At 32.0% G+C, this 11,191-nt stretch overlaps 1 pseudogene across 1 annotated transcript; it reads right to left on the bottom strand.

Moving 5' to 3' along the window:
• Nucleotides 1-1,650: 1,650 nt before the first annotated feature.
• Nucleotides 1,651-9,990, bottom strand: LOC114264969 (putative methyltransferase ICS2; annotated as a pseudogene). Its single transcript, XR_014365902.1, has 5 exons — nt 9,729-9,990; nt 3,933-4,331; nt 3,085-3,356; nt 2,650; nt 1,651-2,256 (listed from the first exon to the last, which is right to left on the bottom strand). The product of XR_014365902.1 is annotated as a putative methyltransferase ICS2 (transcript).
• Between the last annotated feature and the right edge of the window lie 1,201 nt (nt 9,991-11,191).

Raw genomic sequence — 11,191 nt, 5'->3', positions numbered from 1 at the left:
TGCTTTTCAACAAAAGACCTTAAAGAACCTCCTTTATCAGTGGATAACCTAAACAACTTGGGAAATTTCTCTTTGAAACAACCATCACCACACTATTGATCCTGCCAAAGCCTCACTTTGTTCCCATTACCCACAATAATCTGAACATTGATTGTGAAAAAAATGAACATCATAGGCCTGTGCTCTACAGCAGCTAAAATATCACTTCGCAACTTTGATGCCCTCTTACCTACGTTCAAAGTTGGAAACCATACTCCGCCATTTAGATTGTATTTACTACAGACCACCTTCCTCCATAAAGCCTCATCTTCATTAGCAAACCTCCACCACCACTTTATCAAGAGACAATCATTAAAATCTCTAGTTCTTCGAAACCCCAGCCCTCCTTGCTTCTTGCTCTTAGGAACCTCCTTTCACTTCACCAAGTGTAATTTCCTCTTCAAATCTGGTCCTCCCCATAGAAAAGCGGCCTGAATTCTTTCAATCTCCTTTGTTATTCCTGTTGGCATTTTAAATAAAGAGAGATAGTACACTGGCAAATTGGATAACGCAGCCTTGATCAAAGTCAACCTACCAGCAAATGATAAAAGCCTTCTTTTCCATCTAATGAGCTTTAGCTTGACCTTATCAACAATTGGCTTCCAAGATTTCTTCCTACTTGGGCTAGCACTCAATGGCACCCATACTAATCAAAACAGTAATGTTAAGAATACAAAAATCAAACACATAATGGGATACAATTCTCTCACAAGGGATGGGTCCCACATATTGTTGTTGCTAGATAAGTCATTTCATGTTTGCTCCAATTAATGAGATTGTGCTTGTTGTATTGAAGATTTGGAATTTGAACTTTGAATGATGTCTAGCCATGAAAATGATCTATGAATGAATGTGGAGGTGAGGCCTATTACATTAAAAACAGTAATGACACATAATTTTCTAAGCAAATTTGATATAAAAATTTAGTTATATCTTGCCATTACTCAAAAATATAATTGCTAGTTTGTTGTGATTAAATTTTCTTAATTTGAAAAAATATCAAACAAAACCTCTTCCAATTCAGGATTTCATTTTTATTAATCTTTTGCTAAGACTATTGTTATTAGGGGAAAAAAAAAAAACCTAAAGTTTGACATCTACAACAAATCGAATACTAACTTTTTGATTGTTTGAAATTGTTTTGATTAGCAAAAAGAAAGTGCAACCAATTTTATTAGTGCACAATGGAATATTATATAAAAAATAATACATCAATACAATCCAAAACAACAAGAAGGAACAACCAGCAACATTACCACATTGGAGAGGTTCCCAAATAGGTAGCAAAGTATAAGAGACACTGAAATAAAGAAACTTATAATTGTTTCAAATTAAACCATCAACATTAAAAATATATCAATTCTAACCTTTGAAATCCTTATCACGTGGTTTCCTCTACATTTGAATATGAGTTTCTTTTTCTTTTTTTTTTTCTCTTTCAAAAGACTCATAGAGAAATACACTTAACATGCACAATCATGAATTAATTAATGAAATGCTATTATATATGACTTTGATACTATTGATAAAATATTTCAATTTTAGATTTAAAAAGGGCAAAAAATTCTTTGCAAGAACCATCCTAATACATTACAATAATTGGAGCAGACGTTATTTTTAGCAAACAACCACTAATTCCATACATACATAAGGTAAAGAAATTAAAATTTCATGTTCAACTTCTCATTTCATCCCTGCATTACGATTTGGGTATCACAGATTTAAATCAAGAAAACACTCTCTCTCTACACAAGAGCAAAAAGCTTTCTATATTTGACCCTTCTCAAATCTTCTTGTGCAATACATTGGCACAACCCTCTAGTAGCATAAATGTGATGGGGACTACAATTTATTTCACAACACTAAGAAACTATCCAACAATCTTGGAAAGCACTAGAATGATACTTGTGGTTTTCGGTATCTTTGCTTCCAAATCTGAAACTACAATGTGAGTGAACTTGTCATATAGTTTTTCCATGATTTCATGTCCAAACTAGTTTGAAATTATAGGCTTTGTGAAGGCCCTGGCAACCTTGGCAAACTTTTCCCTCTAACCCATTTATCATTGTCTTGCATTTGTGGGCTATCAAGTTCAAACCCCTCCATATGATCAATTGTGAATGATCCGTCCCTCTCCACTATGTCTTTCACTTCCTCAGGTGATGGAAAATAGCTAGGTACATTGAAGGTGTCTAATTTATCTTCATCTATCAATCCCTATTATCACGAAGGAAAAAGAGAAAATCAATAGATTGGAATAAATAAAGCAAATAATTTTAGGGTAGTGCTATGCCAAATAAGGATATATATATATATATATATATATATACAAATGATGGGACAAGTATTGATTTTATCATTTTAAAGGAAAGAACACATCAAGTTGACTTATATTTTTAAAATGTTGGGGAGAAAAATTAAACAAAAAATTATTAATTTTGGACACATTGAACTCTGTTTTTCATGATCGGAAATAGTTGGAAAGCTTTAAGAATATAACTAGTTTGAGCACCAAACTCTTAGTACGTTTTTGAGTTATGAATATTTTACCTTCAGAGGGTAATAATATGAGTCAATGTGATAACATGTTCATAATGATTTCATTTTAACTCTGATTAAAGCGTAGTTTATATATATGAAATGCTTTTTGAGAGCAATGAAGAATACTCATTTTTGTAAAATGCTAATAACTATTTCATGTAGCCGATCCCATTTGATGAGACTTAAGGCTTGAATTGGTTTGGTTTGGCTAACAACTATTTCATTTTAACTCAATTAAAGAATAGTTTATATATGTATGTAACGAATTTTGAGAATAATGACGAATGATTGAAACGAATTTTGAGAAATGAGAGATTTGACACAAAAAATATATAACAAGCGAAATCGACCTTTGTGGACGGCACCTAAGGGAATTTTCGGTTTATAGTTTGCATGTTTTACCATTTTTAGGCCTAGAAAAATTGTGTTCTAGAGGTATGTAAGAGCTTATGAACATCAAACGAAGACATTTAATGGTAAAGAAGTGTTAAAAATTACAACTACTGTGAAACCAATTCAACAATGGCTATGGCTAATAGTTCCCAAGTAAAGCAGCTCTCCATGTCTGAAGGATTAGAAGATAGCCTACCACGAAGTATCAACACCATACAACCATTTGGAACCACCTCTTGGGATCTAGCATTGAGAAACATTGTGAAATCTTCATGAAATTGAGATAAGTAAGCTTCTCTTATAGCAGGAGGGCTTGTCTTTGATATGTAAATCTTCCCCTTGTTTAATGCCAAGCCTTCTTTGCTTGTGAGTCCTTTTGGTGCCTTTTATTTCACCATAGAAACCATTGAAATGGTTAGTGTGCAAGCTTATTACACGTCAAAAGCAAATGGGTCATATGAAATAAATAATACAACTTATACAAGCAATACGATGATATTACATTAACAAAAAAAGAGTAGGATCGAACCATCATTCATTGCTTAAGAAGCACATCCTAATTAAGTTGCACATGTACCAAGTCCATCACATGAAAATTCCAGACTTTATGAAATTTTCGATAAACACTGGGAAAGACATGGAGAAAGACCATTTTACACGGGTTTATATTGCCTATTTTTTTTAGTCTACATATTTTGAATAATTTTACAATTTTTTAAAAACTTTTATATGTATCCATACAACAAATACAAATAAATACATATAGTACCCGTCATACAGTTAGATTAAATATTGATCTTTCTCTAGTGGCATGGCATGGTCAATGAAAATTATTCATGTGTCCATCGCAGTATGTGACCAACATCCAACTCCTCCGCTCATATTGTGATCGAAATTAACATAGGATAATTTGATAAGTACAAGGTCAATTACTAGTAGAAACAAATGGATGTACAAACCTGAGTAAGCCAATGAACACTGTAACAGGAATGAACTAAATGCAAGCTGTTACGAGGAAAAAGCCGGCCATGGAAAGACCCCGGTACTCCCATCACATAACAAGAAACTTTCTCACATTTGTTACCAACAACCTTAGATGACAGGCCTTTGAAGAGGGTATTGAAATCATTTCTATGAAGATCATTCAAGTAAACCTGAAGTTCCAGTGTTTGGCAATTCAATTCCTTGCATTTCTTTTCCATCATTCTCTTGATTATAGAAATCACAGTGAACGTGGTTGGACCCGCTGCACAACCCAAGTCCGCTGCGTTAAGAGCATGAAGAAGGTGGAAATCTTTGGAGAAGAGAGTTTCAACTGCATTTTCTAGCACTAGCATTGTCATTGAGGCCACTTTTTGCTGCAAGAGAGAACAACTTTTGCGTTTGTTCCGGAAAAAGTTATATGAATCTGAGCACATATCACTTACGACATGTTTGATTGACAAGATTAGAGTATGAGATTGAGATTATTAATCTATGAGCCCAATAATCCTATGTTTATTTTAAAATTTTGCTTCAGGATTGTTAATCCAATGGATAATTAATCCAATAAATTTGTAGGATTATTAGTAATGGGGTAAGGGTGGGATTATATATCCTGAGTTGGGACATAAAATAAAAAGACTCTTTTACCCTTGACTGAAAATTAAAAACACTTATTATTCTTATATAATTTTATATTTTAGAAGGCTAAAAATAATCTTTAAAAGTTTAAAAATATTTTTTGATATTTATTTTATCAAATTAGTTCATATTTGAAAAAATAAAAATAAAAAACAAACCAAACATGGCCTTGGTATTTTGTATTTTTATTTTTCTTTTATTTATTTATTTATAATTTTTTTCAAAACCACGTTTATGAAGAAATTTTGATAAAGTAAAGATTGTAAAGAAACATTGATGGATGGTAAGATTGGAAAAGAAGATACATATAGTTGTAATCGTACATTGATATGTTTTCTTATCTAATGCAAATCAAACAATGGACAATGAGATAATTTATCCTACTAATCCAATTGGATAGTAAATACCATACTAATTTGATGAGATTATTAATACCTTCACTATTAGTCTTGTGAATCAAACATGGCCTAAAAATTGTTTTGTAAATTTGAACTTGTATGATGTATGTTAAATTTAAAATAAATTTGGTTCACACATTTCATTATTTAAGTACTTTTTATGGTGTGAATGATAGAGTTGTTACTTATCAAACTAAAGATTTGCATTTTTTTTTTCTCTTAATTTATAAATATTGGAAAAAAACAAAATTATTTATAAAAATGCTACACTTTTCAAACTATTTAGCAAATTAGTGCATTTTTTTTTTTTGAAATCATATTTTCAAAATGCAATTTCAATATAAAATCACAAGTTAAAGATATGATTTCATTGTGATATGACCACCTCAAGCATCCACTAGCATTGCATAGGGTGCCAACGTGATAGGTTGAAGATACAATTTCAATCTTGCAATGTCTTATTAAAATTATGTTTTTAAGATGCGATTTAACATGTGATTGTAATATGCAGATTGTGACAAATTAGCCGAGTAATTGAATTGTAAAATTATAATACAGGTCTTAGAGTGTTGTTTTCAATTTCACTCCAGACAATCTATTTTTAGTCCTTTAAGTACATATGAGTTTTAGAATTTGCTTGTAATTCTCTAATCGGGAGTTCTATCAATGTCGCATATGATCCATTGTAATATCTATTTTTTTGTTTATTAAATTCATTAAAAATGGACGTAAAATCACAGGCAAAAATATTATAGAGTGACATGAATCAATTCATAGCAGTGACTTGTCGTGTCATGCTATTATCAATGACTTGCTACATCATTCTATCTTAATGATATGAATATAATTTAAATGATTACAATTTTTAACTATCAACGACTTATTTTTATTGTCGGTGACTTATCAAGTTGTCCTATTAGTAATATGGCTACAGTTTCTGTTGTAGTTAAAATTAAGGGCATGTTTGTTTGGGCGGATTAGATTAGGTTGGATTAGTATTTCCATGACTAATAGTCTTAGGATTATGAATTCCTTTGGATTGTATACCATATCGTATGTTTGGATTGAGTTAGGATTATAAAGAGGGATTAACAAAATATTATCTAATCCGATGTTTGTTTGAGGGGATTGATATGGATAGGACATGACCGGACATGGGACATCCAATATATTGACCATAATACCCTTAGTATAATTATTGTAAAATTTTGCACTAGCATGTGTTATAATTTTTAAAAAAAAAATTTCGCTATTGTTGTTCTACATTCATTTCGATTCATTTGAACAAAATTTAACCTACTTTTTTTTTAATAGAAAAAATAAAAAATCATTCAACTATAAATTTATATATATATATATATATATATATATATATATATATAAGCAACTGTTAAAAAAAATACACTACTATTTTAATCATCTAACCATTCATTGCCCAAATTCAAAAAAGTATTTATTGGAACAAAATTTAACCCTCACTTTTTTTTAATAGAAAAAATAAAAAATCATTCAACTATAAAATTTATATATACACAAGCAATCATTAAAAAATATGAACTGCTATTTTAATCATTCATTGCTCAAATTCAAAAAAATATTCATTTAACCCCCTTTTTTTAATAGAAAACATCAAAAATCATTTCACTATAAAATTTAAATACACAAGCAACCATTAAAAAATATGCACTACTATTTTAATCATCCAACCATTCATTGCCCAAAATTCAAAAAGACATTCATTTAAACAAAAATTTAACTTTTTTTTTTTTTTTGGGAACAAAAAATATCAAAAATCGTTCAACTATGAAATACAGCTATTTAGAAAAATAATGAAATCAGAAAATATAGAAAACAGAGCAAATAAATTTATGAGAAGATGCATACAGAATACCAATTATAAACATGTTGAATTAAAAGTCTAGGGTGGTAATTAATGATTACTGCCATTCATAATTGTTATAAATAATAATGTAATTGTTCTTAGATCATCTCTAGCAAAGAATATGTCAATATCATGTTCTTAGTTGCATTTTGACATTGTTTTGGTTTTTTTTTTAAATATTTAAAAATTTTCTTAATTTTTTAAAATATTTACAAATTAAAAAAAATTATGGAATTTTTTTAAATATTTCAAATATTTTTAAAATATTTAAATGAGGGTTATATATATATAGTCATAGTTAATTTGGTCATTTGATGAGTTAATCCAGACTTTGGCTATAGCGATCCAGGTTTTCTTTTCCTTTGATTATTGCATTTCGGACTTGGTTCCGTGATTATGTTGTTGTCTTATTCTCATTTACATCCTTTACTCTTTGTATTTGAGTCTTGGGTTGTGTTGGGCAGGTTTCAAACAGGTTGGTTGTGTTTAGAAACCTAGAGTTGATGCCCAGATTTTGGCCTTCACGCTCGAGCGAGGCTTTTGACGCTCGAGCGGGCCCTTCGTTTTTGCTTCTCCGCTCGAGCGGGAGTTTTGACGCTCGAGCGTGGTTTTTCATCTCTCAGCATTTTTGATCTGCAAGTCGTCGTACGCTCGAGCGGGAGTTTTGATGCTCAAGCGGGTCCTTTGATTTTGTTCCTCCGCTCGAGCGGGGAGTTAGACGCTCGAGCGGGGACCATGGTCTGCAAAACTTCTGGAAGTGTGCATCCGACGCTCGAGTGGCGCTTTTGACGCTCGAGCGTGAGTCTGTGTCTGACGCTCGAGCGGGGAGTTCCACGCTCGAACGGGGCGACTGCTATTTCAATCCAAAAAGTGACATTTTGGATCACTTTTTGATTTCCTTTCTCTCTCCTACTTTTTCAAAACCTCCATTGGAGAGCATCTCTCTCTAGAATCCCAACTTCTCTCTAGGGTTTGATCTAGTAGGATTGATCCTCTATCCTTGGGCCTTTGTAAAAAGTGTTGATCTCGTTGTGGGCTACGTTTTGATCCGAAAATCTTGGGATTTGGAGCATCTCGAAATTCTTCATCTTCTCCCTTTGAGCTCCGAATTTGAGGTAGGGATAACTACTCATTTTTATAGTTTTTGACATAAACTATTGGTCATTTTGATGTAATGTTGAATTTGGGTAATTTTGGGTGTTAGGGTTTCAAAATGAATAAAGAGGGGTTTGGTTATTTTGACTCATAATGTGCATCTTGGGTCTTAGAATGTTGTTGTTGTTGTTGTTGAGGATATATGAGACCATTGGGTCATTATAGAGAAAAGGGGGCCCTAATTTTTGCTATGAATTAATTTATATAATTAATTTGGGAATGTTATGGAATTATGAAATTGAGTTGGGAATAATGAAATTGGCTCATTATGAGGTAAAATGGTGAAGTTGGATTTATTAATCACTCACCTTTGAAATTATTGATAATTTACCTGTTGATGCATTTGTTATCTGTTTAGAAATAACTGCTTTGGGCTATCAGTGGAGGATAGTCTTGATTGTTGTAGACACTGCATTATGATTAGGTGAATTAAAACTAATCAAGTTGAGTATTTGAATATATATGGGTACCGAATCCCGCAGATGAAATTTTCGTAAAATGGCCATTCGAAAATAATTACACATGGGTGCCGGATCCCGCGGACGCAATTTCCGTAAAATGGCAATTCAAAATATCTATACATGGGTGCCGAATCCTGTGGATGAAATTTCCGTAAAATGGCAAGCCGAAAACATCTAAACATGGGCGCCGAGTCCCGCGGATGAAATTTTCGTAAAATGGCCATGAGAAAATAATCACACATGGGTGCCGAATCCCGCGGATGCAATTTCCGTAAAATGGCAAGTTGAAGTATTGTTGGCTTGAGATGTAGTCTCACTTAAGTTGTTTGGCCTGGTTCTAAGCCGTGTTTATAAGTTGAGTTTTGTTAAGTGAAGGATTATTGAACTGGATTGTACTGCATGTTAGTATACATGAGTTAAACATTTATCAAGTGCTAATGTTTTAGTTATTGCTCATATTATGTTTAGCATATCTCTACTGGGCGTTGGCTCACCCTATATGAGACATCATTTTTAGGTACGGGTGTTATGCCACCTCCAAGGACGTAGCTTGGGAGGCTTGGGGCTGTCAGACTACTTTTGTTGTTTTTGTTGTATTACATGTATATCAAGCCAAGGGCTTACTTTGTGTAGAGTTAGTACTCTCTTTTTGTAACCAAGTGTTGACTTGGAAAGTTGTAAGCCTATAAGGCATTTACTTTTGTTGTCAACATGTAATACCTTTTGTAAGAATACTCTGATGATTGTAATATGAAATCTCTTCTATTTATCATGAATGTATGTTATAATGGATTTATTTTTGAGGGCATTACATTGGCTTAATTCTCCAATTTATATCCTACTCCCTCTGTGAGATTGAATAGTCCATCATATGTGGGATACTATATCCGGATGGATTATTAGTCCATACTTCAATTTTTTAACCAAATACTAGATTAATAATTTTATTAGACTATTAGTCCAATCCCAAGCACATACCCACCCAAACAAACATGGCTTAAAGGAATAAAGTTTGATCCACAATTATTTTAGTGAGTGGAAAAAAAAAAAAAAAAGGACCTAGCAATCCAATAAAACTTCAAAACTGTTATTTGATTAACAAAATCTATAACTTCGATACAAATTGCAAGGTATAACAATTGTTGAGTTAGCAGAAATTTTCACAGAAGTGAGAATTGGACATACCATGAACATGAAGAGTAATGCTATTACACAAATATACAAACATTATCTTACTATGAAAGAAGAGTTTTGTGCATAACTACTTCCTCCTTCTCCTCTGTTCATGAACAACGCTTCTTTCACCTCCATCATCTCTCTCTCTCTCTCTCTCTCTCTCTCTCTCTCTCTCTCTGTGTCACGTTGTGTTTGGTGCCAACTGCAATGGCAATGGCGTCTTCCTTTGTTATTATTGTTTTTTTCTTTTTCTTCTCTCGAATTTGTTGCATCAGTTCTCTATTTTAGCTTAGTGCAATGTGGTCGGCCATGTTGTCCTTTATGAAAGAACGAAGGATGTGATTGTGCTTCAATTATTTAGTGCTTTTCTAGTTTTGTTCTATTCCAAACTAATAATAATAATAATAATAATAAATAAATAAATAAATAAATAAAATAAAAATCAAACATGCTCTAGGAACACTAAATTCAAGGGATACAACTTGACCGAGCTCAATTTGAATAAGTTGACTCTAATCCAAATTTTTGTAGGATATAGACAAAATATTTTTGAATTCGGTATGAATTTAGACAAAAAATTAGAAGTTTGAACTAAATTTGAGAGGACTTGGACAAACATATCAAACAACCCAAGCAGGGTTGGCCCTGACGGCAGGCAAGAGAGGCCTGCGCCTTGGATCCCTAAATTTGGGCTAAAAATGGGGGTCCCCAAATATAATTTTGTGTTATAGATATAAAAAAAAAGGGCTCAAATAATATAGGCCCAATAGAACATGGGGCTAAAAAAAAAGCAGCAAGATTATATTTTTATTTTTTTTAAGTATTTGTAACGATTACTTCCTATCTTAATATTCGAAAATAAATTTTTATTTATACTTTTAATGATTATATGTGCAAGTAAATTTTTTTTTGTGGTTACAAACAAATAAAAAAGTTGTAACTTATCGTTTTATTTATGAATTTTTTTTTTCAATGTAAAAGGGCACCATTTCTGATGTTTGCCTTGGACCCCCCTAAATCTCAGGGCCGGTCCTGAACCCAAGTAACTCAAAACCTGAATTATACATATGTAGATATATAAAAATATTAAATATACATATAAATTTTTAGCCATTATGCGATACTAAAATAATTTAGATTATTAAATCATATTGAATATATATTATATATACAAGTAACACAAAATCTTACATTTTTTATTCCCACTCATAAATTGTAAAAATTATTATAGTAGCATCTCTCTTACATTATATAAATTATTTATTTTGATATTGTTAATAATTTTCTATAAAAAAAATGTAAATAGATTCTAATTTTAATAAATTAATAATTATGGTGAAAGGGGTTTGGAAATAGTCTGTGATCTACACAGACCTTCTTGTTCCTTGTAATGGGGTTTGTGGGCATGTTTGATAGTTTGATAATATAATCCAAAAAAGAGGGGATGATGGTTGATGGGGCCCAATCAGAAGGTGAAGATGGGGATGTCTGGATCATTGCATTTTGTGTGGAGTGGAGTGGAC

This window comes from Camellia sinensis, chromosome 1 (genome assembly GCF_055761805.1).
Source record: "Camellia sinensis isolate YWXY chromosome 1, ASM5576180v1, whole genome shotgun sequence".
NCBI lineage: Eukaryota > Viridiplantae > Streptophyta > Magnoliopsida > Ericales > Theaceae > Camellia > Camellia sinensis.
Note: the sequence above shows the minus strand (reverse complement) of the source record. Positions and strands in the feature narration are given on the sequence as shown.